Genomic DNA, 21,018 nt, shown 5'->3' with positions numbered 1-21,018 from the left:
CAAGCACGTGTTGAAGCATGACTGTGAGCCAAGAGGACAGGAGGGTCAAATGTTAAACACTCGCACTCAAACTGTGTTTCCCTTCTATTGCCCAAATGATTATGATGCTAAGACAGCAGTTCTCAATCTGTGGGTCGCGACCCCTGTGTGTGTGTGTTTTGTATCGAACGACCCTTTCACATGGGTCGCCCGATTCATGACAGTAGCAAAATTACAGTGAAGAAGTAGCAATGAAAATAATGTTTTGGTTGGGGGGGGGTCACCACAATATGAGGAATTGTATGAAAGGGTGCGGCATTAGGAAGGTTGAGAACCACGGCTCTAAGATGCTTTCAAGGCAATGATCCTAGTGATCCCCAAGCAGAAAGCACAGGGCATTCCACCAGAAGTCTTTAAAGTGCCACTTGACTCTTCAAAGAGAGCCCAGGAGCGTCATCTTTGCTATAGCCTTTTCCTGCATAGTCACGAAACTTCCCTTGTGTGAAATGTAGCTTCTCACCACCAGTACCTATGCAGCACAGCCACGGTCCAGTTGCAAGACTCTGGAGCAAAGTACCTTTTCCGCTCTTTATTCACATATCAGCAGCTTGTGCAGCTAAGTCCTTATAATGTGATTAATGTTTTAATATACTATTCTATTAACCTGAGTGGGAATAAATATTTTCTCTATTTTTTCAATTTCATAACTTTATGTTCAAAGATGGGAAATCAATTGCTCCTTGTCCAAGAGTAAATATGTGACATGGCCATGAATAATTCCAAATACTCTGGGTTTGAAAGCTCACGGTTTGTTTGTTTTTTAGCTATGATTTTATGTCAAAGTGCATTCATACACTTGCTTTTGCCTACTAAGATAGCATGAGTGTGAGGAAACAGTGTCCTCCTAACTGGGATAATCTACCCCTCACACCTCTTGTACCGTGTAAGCATATAGATCATAGATAGGTGTGGGATACAAAAAGACTTTTCCCCAGTTTTTCTCTCCCCCCAATACATGTCAGATCTAGGACGCTGCTTGCAACTAATGGTAAATGATTGTCAAGTTATCTCTCTGAAGGCACTAGCCATCCAGAGCAAGCAGACCTTATTGTCTGTCCCGCCATAGGTGGGGCTCACTCCCTACTGTTAAGGACAGTAGATTGCTCTCCCTGGAAAGGTTAGAGTAAGTTAAGTCTCTAGCTCAAGGACAATCAAGTTAAGCCACCATCATGAATCTAGGATCCGCCCATCTTGTCTCACATGCATACTCTTCATCCCTTTTCTTCCTATAGCTTGTACATCCCTGGATTGCCGCCCGCCCACTACTGTATTACCTACTGTATTATCCGTCCTGTGACATATGACTTTACCTGTAATTAGGGGGTTTGCACGCCCCCAAAGGTATATAAGACTTGGTTACAAATAAATCGCTCTCTCCTGGCCTCTCACTTCCCACCTCCACCTGTACCACCAAGAGGAGCTGAGGTGAGCATGCTACCATGAAATGTGTCTGACTCCTTTATTTTACTTTCTCTTCTAGCTCTCTTATTCTCTATGACTTTACTATAACCTTTATGTATTTTAACAGTCCAATTGTGCTTACCGAACCCATGACAGTGTGAGGAGCTGGTTTCCCCTACAGATATGTCTCTTGATGAAGGTAGAGGTCTGTCTCTTCAGAAGTGAGATTTCAGTATCATCTGAAAGTCCCACCTTCCCACATCTTCTTTACATATTCAAGAAGAACAAACAGATAGTCTAGTGTGGGAACCCACAACCCATCTGTCAGTTTGCTACACTGCGGTGGCTTGCATGTTAGTATGGTGCCACGTCACTGATATGTCAAACCCTAGTGGGATCACCCTTGGTAGACAGATTCCAGTGGAGATTCCAGACTTTAAAAAAAAGACTGGGGAGAAAACCTCTCATTCTGCTTCCAAAAACTAGTCAATGTCAACCTTATGGATCAAAACAGAACATCACCTGTCTTGCCCGCATTGGACATATTACCAGGAGGGCTCCATTGGTGGAAGAGGACATTATATTTGATGAAGCAGAGGGTAGGAACGACTCTCAGTGAGGTAGAGTGGCACAGATCATCAGAACATGGCAACGATGGTGAAGAAGATGACCTGCATCTCAAATCTCCTGTACTGTACAGGATAGACCTAGAAGTCAGGCAATGCTTTGTTTTGTTGTACACAAGATCTGTACGAGTGAAAATGAATTCAGTGACAGCTATCAACTTGTCTCTACTTGGGAGATGATGAGAGAAATGGAAAATAGCTCTTGCCCTGGGGTCAAGGGAAAGGGGATGGTGGTGGTCATCAAAGTCTGGTAGAAGCACTCTGCCAGCAGAATACAGCACAATCAAATAGCATTCTGGAGTAACATTCTGGATGAAGAAGGTGGTTTTAGTTCTGTTCTGGATGGAGCATTGTGGGTACATGCTGGGCTGCTAACCGAAAAGTCAACAGTCCTAAACCACCAGCTACTCCCTGGGACAAAGAAGAGGTTTTCTACCCCTGTAAAGAGAGACAGTCTCACAGTCTGCTCCACAGGGGTAGTTCTGCCCCCTTCCTATAGAGTCGTTATGAGCTGGAGTCAATTTGATGACAGTGACTTGGTTTTTTTTTTCTTTTGTGTTTTTTTTTTAATTTTAACAATTTATTAGGGGCTCATACAATTCTTATCACAGTTCATACATATACATACATCAATTGTATAAAGCACATCTGTACAGTCTTTGCCCTAATCATTTTTTTCTCCTCTTTTCTTTTTTTACATTTTATTAGGGACTCATACAACTCTTATCACCATACATACATATACATACATCAATTGTATAAAGCACATCCATACATTCCCTGCCCCAATCATTCTCAAGGCATTTGCTCTCCACTTAAGCCCCTTGCATCAGGTCCTCTTTTTTTCCCCCTCCCTCCCCTTTCCCCCCTCCCTCATGTGCCCTTGGTAATTTATACCTCGTTATTTTGTCATATCTTGCCCTATCCGGAGTCTCCCTTCCCCCCCTTCTCTGCCGTCCCTCTCCCAGGGAAGAGGTCACATGTGGATCCTTGTAATCAGTTCCCCCTTTCCAACCCACTCACCCTCCACTCTCCCAGCATCGTCCCTCACACCCTTGGTCCTGAAGGTATCATCCACCCTGGATTCCCTGTACCTCCAGCCCTCATATGTACCAGTGTACAGCCTCTGTCCTATCCAGGCCTGCAAGGTAGAATTCGGATCATGGTAGTTGGAGGGAGGAAGCATCCAGGATCTGGGGGAAAGCTGTGTTCTTCATCGGTACTACCTCGCACCCTAATTAACCCATCTCCTCTCCTAAACGCCTCTATGAGGGGATCTCCATTGGCCGACACTTGGGCCTTGGGTCTCCACTCTGCACTTCCCCCTTCATTTAATATGGTATACATATACATATACACATATATACACATACATACACACACTTATATCGTTGTTGTTTTTTTTTTGCATGATGCCTTATACCTGGTCCCTTGGCACCTCGTGATCACACTGGCCGGTGTGCTTCTTCCATGTGGGCTTTTTGCTTCTGAGCTAGATGGCCGCTTGTTCACCTTCAAGCCTTTAAGACCCCAGACACTATCTCTTTTGATAGCCGGGCACCATCAGCTTTCTTCACCACATTTGCTTATGCACCCATTTGTCTTCAGCAATCCTATCATGGAGGTGTGCAGTCAATAATATGATTTTTTGTTCTTTGATGCCTGGTAACTGATCCCTTTGGGACCACTCGATCACACAGGCTGGTGTGTTCTTCCATGTGGACTTTGTTGCTTCTGAGCTAGATGGCCGCTTGTTTATCTTCAAGCCTTTAAGACCCCAGTCACTATCTCTTTTGATAGCCGGGCACCATCAGCTTTCTTCACCACATTTATTTGTTCACCCACTTTGGCTCCAGCCGTTGTGTCGGGAGAGTGAGCATCATAGAGTTCCAATTTAATAAAAGAAGGTATTCATGCATTGAGGGAGTGTTTGAGTAGAGGCCCAAGGTCCTTCCGCCACCTTAATACTTGACCTATAAATATAGACACATAGATCTATTTCCCCATCCTCCTATATATATTTGCATGTACATGTCTTTGTCTAGACCTCCATGAATGCCCTTTGACTCCTAGCTCTTTCCTCCATCTCCCTTGACCTTCCTCCTGCCCTACTACCATGCTTCGTCGCCACCTGGGCTAGAGTATACCTCTTCTCTAAGCAACCTTACCCTTGATCATTTCCCACCAGGCCTGCCACTCCCCCTTCTCTACCATTTGGGGTCCCATCTTTTTCCCTTGTCCCTGGGTTTGTTAACACCTCTTCCGTACCCCCCTACCCCCCCACCCCAAGTCCCCCCGGAACTGTCGGTCCCGTTGTTTTTCCTCCAGATAGTTCATCCAGCCTGTCCTATTCAGACAGACCTGTGGAGTCACTAACATGCACGAAAACAATAAATTAAGTGGATTCCTGCCCCTCCCCCAAAAAGAATTTGTTTCAAAGGACGACATTGACTCTGCAGCTCCGGGAGATGGACATATCTGATCAGAGCACACGGGAGCAGATGAAGGGGCAGGAGGAGAGAGTGGAGCACAGCCTGGCCCACCAGGCCGTGATGATGATGTTCCTGAGTAGAGCAGCCAGTCCACAGTCAGAACAACATGGCTGGCCCCACTATGAGAAATGATGCCCCTCAGTGACTAAGGGCAATACAGGGGACAGCACCGGAGACACAGTGTGGGAATTGCACCTGACCTGATCCCACCACACCGAGGCAAATCACTGGGGGAGTGCAGCGGAACAGCAAGGGAATGGAGTGGCAAGGTCCCCAGGGAATGCTGAAAGTGGACTTTAGGGCCAGGGCGTGGTGCCCCAACAGACTGGACTGGAAAACGCTCCTAAGGGCCAGCAAACGATCCCTGAACTAACTACAAGCTTTTCTCTTGTGAACTGTTTTGTTCTGTTCTTTGTCAGTGGTTTGTTTTTGTTGTTTTGTTGTCTGGTTGTATACTGTTGCTTTGTTTTCCTCTGTCTTGTTTTCGTGCATGTTAGTGACTCCACAGGTTTTTTGTTTTTGTGAGTGTGCTTATCAATCCCTTTGGGAAACGGAGAACAAAGGAAGATTTTTCTCAGGCAGGAGTCATCAGAAAGAGGAGAAATGCGTATAAGGACTCAAAATCAGGAAGCAATCCAGCGAGTCCAGGCCAATCACCAGTAAGGACGTGGCAGGAGTGCAGGAGAGTGATAAAGAGGTCCCCGGATGTCGTCTAGGCCCTGGACATGAAGCACAATGAAGGCTGGAGGGGAATGCTGACGAGGATGCAATCGGCAGTGATCGTCAAAGGGGAGTTTAATGACGGGATTGGTATTTCAGAAAAGTGTCCTGAATGTAGAGGACAGATGGCGATATTGGTGAAAGGCGTGATCAATGGGAAGGTGACTGTAATAGTCCTAGGGACGAATTGAGGGCTTAGTTTATACAGCTGCGGGAGCTAGAAGTCATGAACATTCAGGCAAGTATTAGAGACGGTAGAATGTACACAAAGCTACTGGTAAGTGAATGTAGGATCAAGTGAAGAAGATAAAGGATGTCACGCGTGGCTTTCCGCCAATGTTCCTCCCACTTCTAAATCCCCTTGATATGTAGACATACAGATAGATATCTATAGACACATAGATATTTCCTGAGGCCAAAGGTAAGGTTGGCTTCATAACTCATAGGCTGATTCATATTTTTATCATCAGAAGGGTTTTGGCACGACAGAGATCAAGAAAAAGACTTCTTGCTCACTTTTTTTCCTTTCCAAAGAGAGTCAAGGAAGGTAAACCTGGCTATCGTAAGTGTCCAGAAAGTGAAATCAGATGTATGTCATATTCATGATGTTTCTACTTTCAGGGAAGTAGCAACCCAAGGCATGGACTCTGATATTCCTGGGGATGTTCGTTGAGTGGTGTATGCAGAGTCTTAAGAGAAAGATCTGTGGCTTCTGATGGGGGCTCATGACTCAGGCTACCCTATGGAGCTCTTGGTCTCCTTTCCATTCTTATATGACCGTGCTTTTCAAGAAACAAGAACTTCAAGGCATAGTGACAGATTATTCTTGGCCTTCAAGTAAGCCAGGTTCAGTTCTGATGCTTACCTTTTCTCTGAAGTGAGGGCATAATGCCTACCTTCTAAGGTTGGAGGAAATCTATTAAGGAAAGGATATGGAAACATTCTGTTGTGTTACTGACCACTGTGAAAAGCTATAGAAAATGCAGCCTTCAATTCTAGGGAATCCTACCAACAGGCCTTCAGTCACTCCCTAACATGGGCCAGTGTGTTCCCTGGACTACCCAACAGCAGCAGCTTCTAGGAGCTTGTGAAAAATGCAAATTCTCAGGCTCTGCCAGTCCTACAGATTCGGTCTCTGAGTTGAGGTCCAGAAATCTTTGGTTTAGGAATCCTTTCACATGCTTGGGATGCACATTTAAGTTCGCCAATCACGGCTTTTGACAAGATGTGGGCTGGCGGCTTCAGAATGACCTTGAAGGATAACACACCTTCTGTCCCTCCAGCGAAATAAATACCAGTCTCTGCAAAGCCCATCGTATGGGGATTCCTAACTTTGAACTGCTAGTGCTCGTTGTGGAGGAAACACTGCTTGTTCCTTAGGCAACAGGACAAAACTACCATTTTTCACGGCGCAAGGCTGTGGAAGCATGCTGATGGCGTGGCTGGGGGACCTGATTGAAGTGGCGACTGGCCTGTCTCTTAGCCCGAGATGAAATGGACACCTTGCCTCCCGTTCCCCAGCAAACGCTACAGAAAGCAGCCACCTGCAAACGTATCCGTTTCTTTATGCTCCCAGCCTCATCCTCGGCTCCAGTCTATGAATAACTTGGTTGAATGCTCCTTTGTATACGCTTAAAGAATTGGGAGCTGTTCTTCTGTGTCAACCTATCATGTGTTACGGGCTGCTTGTAGGGAAAGTACTTAAGCCTGATCCTGATAAAGTGCTAGGTCCTGGAGGGACCTCCCACGCCCTAAGGTTGGGCAGTTCCTTTGTCTATGTTTTCTCATGGCAGGCCGCGCCCCCTCTTGAACCCATTTGTAATGTAAGATAAGAGCTGGTTTCAATATTATCTTACAGTTATGGAGTGGTGATGCCCTTACGTAATATTGTTTTAAGACAGTAGTAAATGGAGAGAGACAAGAGGAAGACAGACACCTTTGCTTTAATGAACCAGAGACAGGAGCTAGGATGCTCAACTGGTAGTCGTTGCTGCTGCTGCTGATGTCCCTCCTGCTGCTGCTGTTCCAGCTGCCGGCCTTGCTCCCGGCCCTCCTGCTGCTCCCGATGTGACGTTGTCTATGTCGGTGGGTTCTTCTGTCCCTCCCATTGGCATATGAGTACCTGCTCCTCGAATCCTGTCTGGGCCTCCTTTGGGGGTTGGAAACTTCATCTTGTCACATGAACCAATCACGTGGTCAATGTTGATGATAACACAGCACTTTTTGCTTTTGGGACACTTCGAAGAAGGAGGGTCTGTCGCTGTCTCTCCAGTTTTGCACTTCTTCCTGCAATTCCCGCTTTTGTTGGAGCATTTCTTCACATACCAACTACCTGCGTAAAGGATCATTAAACCAGAGATATTTATCACCAACGGAAGAAACAATCATTGTTTTTTTGAGCAGTGATTTTTTTTTCAAGTTACTTACCAATTGCTTTGTTATGTTTTCTAAACATGAAAACGTGTCGGAGGATTAAACGAGATTTTCTAAAAATACACATTACCTAGGCTTTTAAATCTATAGATGACCCTTTCACTTCTGAAATCAGAATTCTGATGACAAACACTCACCAGGGTCTATTGCTCATTTTTATAAACGGAAAGAGATGTATTATTGTTCATAAGCACAAAATCCACAAGTAATTTCTCCAAATGTAACTAAAACACACTTAACCACCTAATTAGGAATTTAAAAACCTATTATTTTAAAATATGAAATGATCAAATCATTGATGTAATGCTCCAAAGCATGAGCCCCAATACACATACCTTTTGTAGGCACTTCAGTGGATTTTCAAAATATCTGTACATGCTTCTAAGGTTTACCAATTAGATTTGGAATGTAACTGGGGTTTATACATTGTTTTGTTGCGAATGTATAAAAAAAATGAATGATGAGTTCATTTTCCCATTATATTTATCTAGATATAGCTTACAAGTATTCTAGATATATATGTATAGCTAACTGCATATCTATAATAAATAGCCCAGTTGTACTATGGGGTGAGTGTTAGATTATGAATCCCTCTGGGCAGGGGTTATTTAAATGGACATTAAATTGGACAGCCTTGGGAACCCTATATAGGGAGTCTACTAGTTAGAATCAACTCAATGGCGATGGGCTTTTTGTTTTGTTTTACATACCTATCAGGGCCTCGGTAGCAGAGGGATTCAGGTGTTTGGCTGCTCACTGAACAGTCAGTGGTTCAAAACTACAGGTGGGAGAAAGATGTGGTAATCGGTTTCTATAAAAACTTACAGTCTTGGAAACCTTCCGGGGAAATTCTATTCTGTTCTAAGGGCTCCTATGAGTTGGAATCAGCTCTACAGCAATGGGTTTGGTTTGGGTTGTTTGCCTATAAGTACTCACCTACTTACCCAAAGATTGGGGGTTAGTATCCACCAGAAGAGACCTGGAGATCTGCTTCCACCAAGATTAAAACAAAAACCACAATCCAAATCCATTGCCACTGAGAATATTCTGACTCATAGAGACCCGGCAGGACAGAATATTATTTTCCTACAGGGCATCCAAGGTTGTAATATTTACAGACGAGACGGACACATCTTTCACACACAGCACAAACGGTAGGTTTGAACTGCTAACCTTTTTGTTAACAACCAAGCACTTGAATACTACACCACCAGACTCTGTCAGCTAGGAACAGTGCAATTTTGAAGGGACTGAGTAGCTCATAACAATATACTTGTTGTTGTTGCTAGGTGCCATCGAGCCAGTGCCTACTCTCAGCCACCCGTGTATAGCAGAATGAAGCAGCCTGGTCCCGCACCATCTTCACAATTGTCCTTATGTTCGAGTCTATTGCACAGCCATTGTGCCAACCCATCACGTCATGATGTCCTTCTCCAGGGACTGGTCTCTCCTCACAACACGCCCAAAGTAAATGAGACAAAGTCTCTTCTTCCAAGATGGGTTTATTTCTCCTTTTTTCAGTCCATGGTACTTTCAATATTCTTCGCCAACACTATAGTTCAAATGCACAGAGTTTTCTTTGCTCTTCCTGATGCAGGGTCCAACTTTCACATGCATATAAGGTGATTGAAAATACCATGGCTTGGGCCAGGTGCACCTTACTAACATCCTTGCTTTTCAACACTAGAACGAGGTCTTGTGCAGCCGATTTACCTGATGCAATGCACCGTTTGAACTCTTGACTGCTGTCTTCAAAAAAGCTTGTGGGAAAATGCCATTATCTTCTAATTCTATTTTTCCACAAACTCATTGAAGACTCCTCGTATCTATATCTCTATCTCTGTCTTGATAACACCGCTGATATCAGTATCTTCTGAGAGAACTTGAGACTAGAAACGAGAAGCTGTTCTAGGGATATGGTCACTAGGGAAGCATTCTGCAGCATCAGTTTAGGTAGTATTTCAAGGAGGCTCTAGGCCAGAAACATTTTCCATGGTAACGCCCAAGCCATTAATATTTTCCTTTATCACCTATTCATTGAATTAATCCTGCAACTTTTAAGTAGCAGTAATGGTTATCGCCAAAGCCAAACGGGGAAGTTCCTATACCACTCCCTCTGATTTGAAAATTGTACCTCAAAACGTTAGCCAAACTGTTATAAGTTAAAAAAAATGGGGCTGAGCTAAGTTTAAAAAGCAGGAGAATAAAAAAAACAGTAAACTTGGGTGAATACGATTTTCAACATGGGAAGGAAAGAAGTGGTGGCGGCACCATGGCTTCAGCGCCAGGCTGCTTATGGGAGAGTCAATGGTTTGCTCCACACCAGCCCCTTCACGGGGGAAAAGGAGGGAATCCCCTGCTGTCAACTCCAGGATCTGGATGTACAACTCCAGGAGCTGGATGTATTTGTTTGACTCTGTCCTGTGGGGCTGCTAAGAATTAGAATCCACTTCAGGGGCTCAGTGGAAGATTGCAGAGACAACAGACATAGACCTGAACACATAAACATGAAAATTCTCTACCTTTGATCAATCATAAAAATATTAGAAGCAATGAATATGCTAAACACTATTTGCAATCAGTAGGAATAGAATGGCTAAATTTCTTATTAATTTGTGAAGCGCATTTAGAACAGATAAGCAATAATTCTTATGAGCTTGTTAAAACAAACCCGACAAATTAGCGACACAGCACTAATATGCTAACAACTCACTCACTGCCACCGAGTTCATTCTGACCCGGAGCGACTGCCACAGCATCCACACCAGTTCCTTAAAGTACATCACACCCTGTGACCAAGCAATGGACCTTCAAAGTTTACCACACAGGTAGAGAATCCTACAAGGCTACATTACCAAGATTGTACACTGTTCTTTAGAATAGTGACATTTGGGGGAAAATTATCCAAATAATGTATAATAAGTGGATTCTCCTACTTAATTTCACTACACAGATATGACAGAAAAATGGGCATACTGATAAAATGTTAAGTTAAAAAACAATACAGGTTAGAGATACAGATAGATATCTGTGGTCACAATGTAGAAAATGTAGGTGTGATCAATTAGAGTAAAATTTTCTAGTTCTAAAATACTTTCAATATCCGTCTCTTAATTTTATAAACATAAACTATAGAATTAATTAAAATGAGGGAAATATACAAATAGATAAGACTTAGAGTAGTCCTAAATCTTTCCTTCATGTCAGCCCAGAATACTTCTCTATCCTCTTTCACCTGGCAGTCTCACAGCTGTTGAAAAACAGCTTTGTTGTCCTATCTACCACATCCCAGGACAGAAAAATAGGGGGAATTGTCCATAGGACCAAGAAAGCTGGGAGAAGTAATATGTTGGCATTGTTACTGCATGAGCCAAGACCAGGAGGCATACAAAGTGAAGTGAATCAGAGCTGCACTGGGTCCAAGTAGCTGGCATAGGGAGACAATCTCTACCTTTAGGTTCCATAGCTCTTGCCCCCAACTCCAGCATAGACCCTGCTGTGTTGTAAAGACCTTTGAGAAGGAGTAGGCAGCCCTCGGTGGCCTCTTCTTTATGAAAACTCTAGCCCGCTCCCTCAGGCAGTTTTACAAGAGGGACATCACGTGTAAGATGCTGTTCTTGGTCAGCGTCTCATCTTCCCCAAGAGTCTGTTTACCTGAGGCGAACTGGGCCAGGAGTAAGAAGACTGCAAGAGTGATCAGGAGGGACTTCATGGCTCCCGAAAGAGAAGAACCAGTACGTTTTAAGGAGTCCAGAACTCTATTGGGAGAGGCTCTGAACACAGGCCTTTATTGTCCTTGCCAGGTGGGGCTCAATCAGTGGACTAGAAGATACAGGCTACTGTGCCAACCGCATCTTCAGTCCATTGGCCAGCAGCTCTAATCAAGACATCACTGTTCAGAGTTTTGTACTAGGCATGCCTGGGGGGAAGGAGAAATATTTAGATGAGAAAGTACCGGTGCCTGGTACTTTGGAGAGAAAGGACAGTGATGCTGAACCACCAGGTGGGGTACTCCTAACTGCTTTTTCCCAGCCTCCTGTGCTTCTCCTCCAAGAGCACGCACCTTCCTCCATTATACGACTGTCTGTTCGCCTGTATGCCTCTCCCCATAAAATGCAACACGCATTCTTTTCTGTATATCATGAGCACACACACACACACACACACACACACACACACACACAGAGGCCTAAGCAAGTGTTTGCTAATTGACTCAACTAAAATTCTGCTGATGTTTTGGAATGTTCAAAAAATATTTTTTACAGAAATCAATAACTTCCCAGTGATATGTGTTGAAAACAAACCAAACCTAACCCGCCACCACTGAGTTGATTCCAACTCACAGTGACCCTAAAGGAAAGAGCAGACCTGCCCCAGGGAAGTTCCAAGGCCATACCTCTCTGTGGAGCAGCTGCCACATCCCTCCTTCAGGGTGGTTTGCGGATTCAAACGGCCTCTTTCAGCTAGCAACCGAGCGCTTCCGTCCCCGCACTATGTCTTTGCATTTCTAGTTGAGGCCACCACTGGGGAATCATAAAAGGCAGTGCTGCTATAGGATTAAGTGATATACTTCTGTTAAAAGGTGCAACACTAACGTTTCTATATCGATCATCTTTTCACGCGACGCTTTCCACTCACTTTATCTCCTTCCATAAAGTGTCCAAATATTTCCAGTCTTTCCTGATTACTTTTCCTCATTTTTATTAAGTTACGAGGTTTCTTTATATACCAGGAGGCTTCAAAAGATTTGTGGGAAGTAGATTATCTTTTAATTCCATTTTTTCACATGAGCTTTTTGAAATCCCGTAGTATTTATAGATGGAAAATTTTGTTAGATGCTATATGACTTGCAAATATTTTCTCACAACCTTTTTCTTTTTATCAGAATGTATATTAGGAATACATTTTATTTTATTAAGATAAATTTATTGATTTAAAATTTTTATAGTTTATGCCTCTTTTAAAACAATATTATGTATTCCATTGTGCGTATGTACCGAAGTTTATTTATCAATTCTTCCATGGCTGGGCGTGCAGGTTGTTTCCATTTTCTTGCAGTTGAGAACTGTGCTGTGATGAGCATGTGTGTGCGTGTATCTGCTAATGTGTCATTTCTTTTTTCTTTAGAGGATATACTCAGTAGAAGGATTATTGGGGATACTTCTGTTCCCAGTTGTTTTTGGAAGGGCTCTATCACTTTCCACACTGGTCATATGATTCTAACACGCCACCGGCAGTGTATGAGGGTTCCAGTGTTTCCACACCCTCTCCAGACCCAACCGTACTCACTGCCACCGAGTTAATGCTGACGCACAGCAACCTGCTGGGGGTGTGGGTCCCAAGACTGGAATGGTTTCCAGGAGTAGAAAGCTCAGTTTTTTTTCCCGCAGAGCTGCTAGTGGGTTTGAACTGCTGGTTCAAATTACACCACCAGGTCTCCCCCTTACCCTCTCCAATATTTATTACTATTATTTAAGCTTTGTGTAATGCCAGTGTTGAGGTAGTATCTCATTGTTATTTTGATTTACATCTCTTGAATGGCTAGTGACCGTGAGCAATATTTCACATGTTGGTTGAAAGCCTGGTGGCAGGTTCTCCTTTTATTCCTTTGATGACATAGTGTCTTATGTTAGGACGGCCCAGTCATCTCTTTTGTCTTCTACTGTGTGTGCTCTTCATTATGTTTGATAATGTGCTTATGTCATGTATGAGGGTCCTTACGTTTGTCCTTATTTTTAAATGGATGGTCTTTATAGTTCTAGGGTTTACATTGATGTTTCAATCAATCTTGAGTTCATTTTACTTTATGGGGTGAGGTAAGGCCCCTGCTTCATTTTTCTGCAAATGAAAAATCAATTTTGCCAACATTATTTGTTGAAGAGCCTCTCCATATTTAATGTATTTTAGGCTCCTTGGCAAAAAATTCGCTCTCTGTAGTTTGTTAGTTGGTTCCAGCCCATAGCAGCCCAATGCACAACCACTGACTGGTGCTGCCCCATCCTCATAATTTGTTCCTCTGCTTGTGCCCATTGTTACAACCACCGTGTCAATCCATCTCATTGAGGGCCTGCCTTGTTTTCCCTGTCCCTGAATTTTACTAAACACATTGTCCTTCTCTGGGGACTGGTCTCTCCTGACAGCATATCTAAAATACATAAGACTAAGTCTTGCCACCCTTGCCTCGAAGGAACACTCTGGCCTGATTTCTTCAAAGACAGCTTAGTTTGTCTTTTCGGCACTCCATGGCACTTTCAATATTCTTCTCTTGCACCACAGTTCAAACACGTTGATCCCTCTTTGGTCTTCCTTATTCAGTGCCCAACTTCCTTTCTGTTACAAATTTATTAATAATTGGTGGTTAATACATATGTCATGCTATTCCATAGTTCAGTCACGTCAAGTAGTATTGTATGATTGCTACCTCACCCCCCCGCCACTGTATCACTCCCATCTCCCCACCCGCACATGAAATCCATATTCTACTTCCTGTCTCTATAGGTTCATCCATCCTGGGCTTCATATATTGAAAAACAGAAATACTTATAACACACCTTCAAGAGGGTGACCCGCCAATGACATAACACCTCTGAGATAAACCCTAATATGAACAAACAAAAACAACACGACACACGCAATGCAGCCAACGTTGAAAACCAGATCAGGTCCAGCATGCATCAAAGGGGAGGGTGGTGATCAACTGAGAATGTCTTAACTGTTCAAGTCAGGTTTATCCCTTTGATCATCTATACACATCGCTCCAATGCACTCTGTTTAGTGACCACTTTCCTCCCATCCCTCAATTATGGATCGAGGGAGATCACTGGAGGCTTATTTCCTATGTAGTTCCCACAAATGCATCTTAGGCTTTAACTGCCATCGATACCCTTCTGCAAACCAGATTCTCATAATTTAGGATCTGATAGTAATGCCTCCTTTGATTTAGGATTATATTATTTAGAGTCGTTCGGCGACTGATGATGGTGTGCTTCTTCCATGTGAGCTTAGTTGATACCTCATTTAGATTGCTGCTTGTTTGGAGACATACCTTTAAGACCCCAAAAGTTATTTTATCTGATAGCCGGGCACTATCTAATTTCTTTGCCAATATCTTCTGTGTTCCCTTCCTGAGGGTGGGGATCAAGGAGGGCCATGATGTAAGAACTAATTGTCCCTCAGTTAGATCTAGGATTTAATGTGAGCCCAAACCCATTCCTGGATCTTTGGCTTTGTTGTTGTTGCTTGTTTGTTTTTATCTGCCTGTGGCTCCCTTTCAAAACCTCCTTGTTAATTTATGGTAGAGTCTGATCAAGCATCCCTCTGGGGCATAACAATGCTCATTAATGTTGTCTTTGATTAGCCCCTGGTAGTAATCTTTAAAATCCCTGATGCGAGAGGGATATTGGACCAATGTAGGCTAACTCCACATCACAGTACCTGAGTTGTTCACTTGTACAGAATCAGTCCTTTTGTGACTGGGTGCTATTTACACACAAAAATTGGATCAATTGTCAGGGAAATTCATAATAATAATCACTGAGAATGTGCATCACAGGTTTGCCGGAATAAGACACATCTTACTATAGCATAGAGGGATGTATGCAACAAGACCATGATTGTTCATCTACAAACGGTTCAAAAGTCTTGGGACAGCTGTCTTCCGCTTCTTCAGACACCATGTATTTTGCAATTTTAGTCGTCCAGTGACAAGTGTGTCTGAGGTAGAGTCAAGGCACAACTTTTACACGCATATAGAGCAATTGAAAATACCATGGTAAGGCGCCCCATTGCCCTCTTTGCGAGAGGTCCTGTGCAGCAGATCAGCTGATGTAGCTCATCTTTTGATCCTTGAGTGCTGATGCCATGGCGTTTATCGTGGAGCCGGGCAAAATGAAATCCTTGACAACCTCACGCTTTTCTCCATTGATCAGGATGTTGCCCATTGGTTCAGTTGTGAGGACTTGGGGCTTCTTTACATTGAGTTGTAATCCATCTTGAAGGCTGCAACTCTTACTCTTCATCCGCAAATGTTGTAAATTCTCTTTACTCTTAGCAAGCAAGGTTGCGTCATCTGCACTTTGCACGTTGTTAATAAACCTTCCTCCAATCCTGATGTCTCATTCTTTTTCATGCAACCCAGATTGAATAAGTAAGGTGAGAGGATACAACCTTGGTGCACACCTTTCCTGATTTTAGATCATGCAGTAGGCCCTTGTTCTGTTCTCACAACTTCTCCTTGATTCACGTACAAGTTCCACATGAGCACAATGAAGTGTTCTGCCATTGCCATTCTTTTGAAGGCTTTGCATAGTTTGGTATGGTCCACACAATCAAATGCTGTGGCATTGTCAATCAAACACAAGTAAACATATTTCTGGTTTTCTCTGCTGTTAGCCATTGGGCATGAGCAATGATGCCCCTTTTTCTTTTGATTCTGACCTGAATCTCTGGCAGTTCCCTGTCAATGCTGTGCTGCAAAAATTGCCAGATAATTTTCAGTGGAATTTTCCTTGCATGTGCTATCAATGACATTGTTCTATAATTTGAGCATTCTGTTGGGTCACTTTTATTTGGAATGGGGGCAAACATAGATCTCTTCCTGTCTGTTGGCCAAGTAGCTGTCTTCCAAATGTCTGACACAGATAACTGAGTGCTTTCAGTGCTTCATTGGCCTCTGGAAGCATTTCATTGGGTGTTGCATCAATTCCCGGAGCCTTGTTTTTGCCTAATGCTTTCTTTTCCTTCAGCACCATTGGTTCTTGATCTTCTGCTAGCTCCTGAAATAGTTGACTGTCCATCAGTTCTTTTTGTGGCCCTTTGTATTGTTTCCATCTTTTCTGATGCTTCCTGCATCAGTCAATATTTTGCCCATAGAAGCTTTCGATATTGTATCTTGAGACTTGAATTTTTTTTTCCTTCAGTTATTTCAGTTTAAGATACGCCAAGCATGTTTTTCCTTTTTGGGTTTCTAACACTAGGTTTTCACACATTTCATTGGGATATTTTATTTTTATTTCTAGAGTGGTTCATTGACATTTTCTTTTTTTTCCCCTTTGACATGTTCTAGTCAGCTCTTTGACTTCATCATTTCTTCCATTTGTGTTAGCTTCTCTATGCTTAAGATGACGTTTCAGAGACTCCTCTGACTTCTACTCTGATCTTTTCTTTCTGTCTGTCTTTAAGTAGATGAACTTTTAGCTGGTCTCTCTATTCTGTTCCATTGGTCTACACGCCTATTATTGTACCGATAGAAGGCTGTTTTGACTCGCATGGTGATGCAGTAAGTTTTGAGGTTGAGAAATAAGGTCTCCTACTTTGTTCTTTTTAAGTAGTGCTTTGTTTATATCGGCTCTCTTCCTTTTCCATATAAAGTTGATGATTGTTGTTCCTATTTCTTTAAATAATGATGCTGGGATCTGGATTGGATTTACATATATTTGGAGATTGCTTCAGGTATTCTTGACATTTTCACGATGTCAAGTCTTCTTATCCACAAACATGGAATAGTCTTCCACTTATATAGGTCTCTTGTTTTCTTGTAGTGTTTTGTAACTTTCTTTGTACAGGTATTTTGTTCCTCTGGTTAGGTTTATTCCTAAATATGTTTTATTTTATGTGACTATTATATTGTTTTCTCAATTTCATTTCAGAGTTCTCTTTGTTAATATACAAAAATCCAATTGATTTTCATATGATCATCTTGTACCCTGCCATGTAGCTGAATCCTTCAATTATGTTCAACCATGTTCTTGTTGAGACTTTGGATGTTTCCACATACAGAATCACAGCATCTGCAAATAGAGTTGAGTACTTGTTCTTTGCTAATTTGAATGTCATTGGACCTGGCCTTCTCCTGCCTCCCATAGTCCAGGTTCAGACTTCCAGCACATTATTGAGTAACAGTTGGGTGTTCTTCCCTGGTTCCCGTTAGCAAGAGGGAAGAGTTTCAGTTTCTACCCCCTTGAGTGAAATGTTGGATGTTCATTTTACATAGGTGGCTTTTATTAAGTTGTGGAAGGCATTAAAATAATAAATATATTGTGGTCCTAGGTCCCCTTTCATTGAGTCCCCTCTAAGCTAGGGATCTACATTCAAGTCCAGTGACTGGCAAGTCCATACCCTCGGGGTGGTAGCCATCTATTTACTCTCACGCTCTGGAGTTTCAGTCTTAAGTCCAAGGGCTACCGGTGAGTTTAAGGTAAAGCCCAGTTCATTGAGCAGGGTCTCCACATCGAGTCCCTCTGGTGTGGCCTCTGATGGATGTTGTGCTCCTTGAAAGGACAGTGTAAAGTCAGAGTAGTTGATAGCACATGGCCCAGGTCACCACATACTGGATATAAACCAGGAAAAAAGTGTCTAATTAGGGACATGGTACTGGGCCTATTCTCCTCTTGGGGTCTGGATACATATTGTTAAGTGCTCTTTCCAATGGGAAGTTGGTCCTCCCCCTTTGCCCACCAACAGAAATGTAAATGCCTCTGCCCAAACACTGGGGCTCTCCTCCCTTCATCTTGACTTGCCTCCCAGGAAGGTCATCTTGCTATTCTTGTAGGAGTGTCTGTTGATTTGGCGTGGCCTCGCAGTGTTGTGTGGCAGCGGATAAATGGTCATTCACTTCATGAAGGAACGACCCCAACTGAAGGGAGATCGCTTCTGTTAACCTGCTTTTTAAGAAGTACATATAAGGTGGATAATGTACAGTTCAGGGACTCTCAGCAGGATCTCTAACTCTTTGAGAGATTAGTTTAGGAGTTTGGGTGGCTTGAGAACAGAAGCCTGCCTTCTTGGTGGTTAGAGCCGTGAACTCATACGCTATTTGTCCTTTTGTGATTGACAAACCTCACTCACCATAATGGTTTCCAAGCCCTTTCATGTCATAAAGCATTTCAAGCTTTTGTCACTGTTTGTGCTTTTTAAGGGATGCATATTATTCCATTGTGTACATATAACGTGGTTTATCCATTCGTCTACCGTTGACCACTTGGGCTGTTTCCAGCAGTTTTCTATTGTGAACTGTGCTGCACTAAACACTGGCAAGCTTACATCTGTTTGTGTTCCACCTCTTAGTTCGCTGTATTGAAAGCCCAATAGTGGTATTACTGGATTGTATGGGATTTCCACTCCCAGCTGTTTTAGGTAGCACCAAATCGCTTTCCATCGCGGTTGTGTATGATATGGTAATTCCATGGATGTTTTCTTGTTGTTAGGTGCCACTGAGTCAGTTCCAACCCATAGTGTCCCTATGCACAAAAGAATGAAACACTGTCCAGTCCTGTGCCAGCCTCACAATTGTTCCTATGCCTGAGCCCATGTTTACTGCCAGTGTGTTAATCCATCTTGTTCACCTTCCTCGTATTTGCTGCCCTTCTATTCTAGCAGACATAATGTCCTGCTCCAGGAACTGATTTCTCTCGACCACATGTCAAAAGAACAAGGAACAGTTTTGCCATCTTTGCCTCTAAGGAGCATTCTGGTTGTACTTCTTCCAAGACAGGTTTATTTGTTCTTTTAGCAGTCTGTGGTGCTTTCAGTATTCCTCGCCAGCACCGTCATTGAAACGCATCAATTCTCCTTCCGTCTTCCTTAATCACTGTCCATTTTTCGCATGCATACGAGGCAACTCAAAATGCCGTGGTGTGGGTCAGGTGCACTTTAGTCCTCAAAGAAATGTGCCTGCTTTTCAACACTATAAAGAGGTCTGTGCAGCAGATTTAGCTTAACTGCCATTTCCATGAGCATTGATTGTGGATCTAAGCAAGATTCAATCCTTGACAACTTCAATATTTCCTTCATTTATCATGATGTTACATATTAGTCTAGTTGTGCGGATTTGGGTTTTCTTTACATTGAGTTGTAATCCATGCTGAAGGCTGCAGTTCTTGAACTTCATCAACAAGTGCTTCAAATCCTCATCATTTTCAGCAAGTAAGATTGTGTCATCTGCATATAGCAGCTTGTTAATAATTCTACCTCCAATCCTGATAACACATCCTTCTTCATACAATCCAGCTCCTCTGATGATTTTCTCTGAAAATAGATTGAATAAATATGGTGAGAAGATACAACCCTCCTGCACACCTTGGCTGATTTTAGACCATGCAATATTTTCTTGTTCTGTTCCCACTACTGCTTCTTTATCCATATTATATAAGTGCTCTTCATGAACACAATGAAGTGTTCTGAAATTCCTATTTTTCTCCTGGCGTAGGCGAATGGGTGCTTCCAGTGCTTCATCAGCTTGTTGAAACATTTCCATTGGAATTCCATCAGTTCCTGGAGCCTTGCTTTTGACTGACTAATGCTTTCAGTGAAACTTGGACTTCTTTCTTCAGTACCATTGGTTCTTGCTCCAATGATACCTCCTGGAATTATGAAATGTTAACTAGTCCTTTTTGGTCCAGGGACTCTGTGTATTCTTTCCATTTTCTTTTGATGCTCCCTATATTAGTCAATATCTTGTCCATAGACTCTTTCAATATTGCAACTCGAGGCTTGAGTTTTTCTTTAGTTCTTTCAGCTTAAGATATGCTGAGCTTATTCTTTATTTTCTAACTCTAGGTCTTTGCACATTTCATTATAATACTCTACTTTATTTTTTAATCATTTTATTAGGGGCTCATACAACTCCTATCACAATCCATACACACATCAATTGTGTAAAGCACACCTGTACATTCATTGCCCTCATCATTCTCAAAACACCTGCTCTTCACTTAAGCTCCTGGCACCAGCTCCTCATCTTTTCCCCTCCCTCCAATACTCTACCCTCTTGAGCTGCCCTTTGAAATGTTACGTTCAGCTCTTTGACTTCATTTCCACCATGTGCCTTATCTATGATCTGTGATTTCTACTGTGTGCCATGATCTATGGTTAAGATTAGGTTTCGGAGTCTCTTCCGACATCCACCTTGATCTTTTTTTCCTTTCCTTTTAATGACCCTTTGCTTTCCTCATGAATGATGTTTTTAATGTTTTTCCCACACTCATCAAATCTTCTGTCATTAGTGTTCAATGCAGCAGATCTAGTTTTGAGATGTTCTCGAAATTCAAGTGGATAGACTCAAAGTCATATGTTGGCTTTGTGGACATGTTCTAATTTTCTTCAGCTTCAGCCTGTGTTGGATGGTCTATTCCACAGTCAGCCTCTGAGCTAGTTTTAGTGGCTGATCCTGAGTTCCTCCAGTGTCTCTTTTCACAGATGTAGTCAATTTGATTTTGGAAAAGCTCCTTGCGATGAACAAGTTGCTAGACTTGCAAAATTCTATCATGTGATCTCCAACTTCATTTCTATCACCAAGGCCATACTTTTCA

Source organism: Tenrec ecaudatus, chromosome 12 (genome assembly GCF_050624435.1).
Source record: "Tenrec ecaudatus isolate mTenEca1 chromosome 12, mTenEca1.hap1, whole genome shotgun sequence".
NCBI classification, from domain to species: Eukaryota; Metazoa; Chordata; class Mammalia; order Afrosoricida; family Tenrecidae; genus Tenrec; species Tenrec ecaudatus.
Note: the sequence above shows the minus strand (reverse complement) of the source record.